General features: G+C 37.4%; 1 long non-coding RNA gene across 1 annotated transcript; it reads right to left on the minus strand.

Annotated features, from left to right (window-relative positions):
- Positions 1 to 463, minus strand: LOC141358971 (uncharacterized). The gene is made up of 3 exons (XR_012365561.1): positions 413 to 463; positions 172 to 256; positions 1 to 93 (listed from the first exon to the last, which is right to left on the minus strand). It is a non-coding gene; the product is annotated as an uncharacterized lncRNA (long non-coding RNA).
- Positions 464 to 1,986: the final 1,523 nt, after the last annotated feature.

Raw genomic sequence — 1,986 nt, forward strand, 5'->3', positions numbered from 1 at the left:
CTGAGCGGACGATGGTGTCTGGGCCGGAGGCGGCGTGACCTCAGCCGACAGCCTATTCCGACTGTCCGTCTTTGGCGTCGGCTTCATCTCATCCTGAAGATTAAATACACGTATATTAAAACAAATTAAAATGAACATTGAGTTCTGCTGAAGGCTTCGGTTTAAATCTACCTGTGACGGAGGAGGCGGACGCTTAAAAGCGCGACACTGTGGAGGTGAGGCGGGAGGAGGCGCTTGTCTGTGAGGAGGTGAAAGTCTACACATACAAATAAAGATACTGTAAGAACTGTTTCTGATAACATTTAACTTTACTGTAAAAAATAAAGTATGTAATATATAAGCATTAATCATTTTAATATAAGTAATACTAGACTGGTTACAGATGAATTTAGAGAGATTTTGATAAACTTACATGGCCTGAGGTGGCGTGACCTCCGCCAACAGCCCGTGAGGAGATGAATGTCTATAAATACATATAAATATATTGTTAAGAACTGTTTCTGTAAACATTTGTGCAAATAAAAAATGTAAAGTCTAAAACAGACAGACTATGATAAACTTACTGAGCTTTAATATCAGTTTCTGTAAGACAGAGTCTGGCCATTATTGACGTCACCTCCATCTCATTACTTTGCTGTAATTTTAGATTTAAAACACATTTATTAAAACAAATTTACCAGAATTAACAGAAGTTCTGCTAAAGACTAATTTACATGAAACAATTTAACATAAAAATAGACACTAATAATAATGTTCACAATCTACCTGAGAGGATGAAGACGGCTGGGGCTGAGGAGGCGTCTGGGGCTGAGGAGGCGTTTGGGGCTGAGGAGGCGTTTGGGGCTGAGGAGGCGTCTGCGGAGACGCAACCGGAGCGGTTGACCCAACCGGAGGTGAAGGTCTAAAACACATTTAAAAATAATGTTAAGAACTGTTTCTGTAAACATTTGTGCAAATAAAAAATGTAAAGTCTAAAACAGACAGACTATGATAAACTTACTGAGCTTTAATATCAGTTTCCGTGAGAGAGAGTCTGGCCATTATTGATGTCAGCTCCATCTCATTACTTTGCTGTAATTTTAGATTTAAAACACATTTATTAAAACAAATTAAAATTAACAGAAGTTCTGCTAAAGACTTATTTACATGAAACTACTTTATCATTAAAATTGGCACAAAAAATTGGCACAATCTACCTGATAGGATGAAGACGGCTGTGGCTGAGGAGGCGTTTGGGGCGGAGGAGGCGTTTGGGGCTGAGGAGGCGTTTGGGGCTGAGGCGGCGCAACTGGAGCGGTTGAGCCATCTGGAGGTGAAGGTCTAAAAACACATTTATATATATATTGTTAAGAACTGTTTCTGCAAATATTTAAACAATAAAATATTAAGTTTACTGTTAAAGATTTAAAAACACAGCTAAATGTAATACTAGACTGGTTAAAAATGAATTTAGAGAGAATTTTATAAACTTACGGAGATGGTAAACTAGTCTCCACCTCCATGTCCTCTGCCTTGTCTGCACTAGTTTGCTGTAAGTAAAACAATTAGAGATTTAAAACATTTACATGAAAGTACTTTATCATTAAAATTAACACTAATAATGTTCACAAACTACCTGAGAGGATGGAGGCGTCTGGGGCTGGGGAGGCGCAACCGGAGCGGTTGAGCCATCTCGAGGTGGAGGTCTAAAACACATTTAAATATATTGTTAAGAACTGTTTCTGTAAACATTTAAACAATAAAATATTAAGTTTACTGTAAAAGATTTAAAAAACAGTTAAAGGTAATACTAGACTGGTTACAGATGAATTTAGAGAGACTTTGATAAACTTACGGAGATATTAAACTTGTCTCCACCTCCATGTCCTCCACCTCGTCTGCGTTATGCTGCTGTAAGTAAAACAATAAGAAATTTAAAACATTTACATGAAACTAATTTTACATTAAAATTGCCACTAATAATGTTCACAATCTACCTGAGAGGAT

The sequence above is a fragment of the Misgurnus anguillicaudatus genome, chromosome 22 (assembly GCF_027580225.2).
Source record: "Misgurnus anguillicaudatus chromosome 22, ASM2758022v2, whole genome shotgun sequence".
In the NCBI taxonomy this organism is placed as follows: domain Eukaryota; kingdom Metazoa; phylum Chordata; class Actinopteri; order Cypriniformes; family Cobitidae; genus Misgurnus; species Misgurnus anguillicaudatus.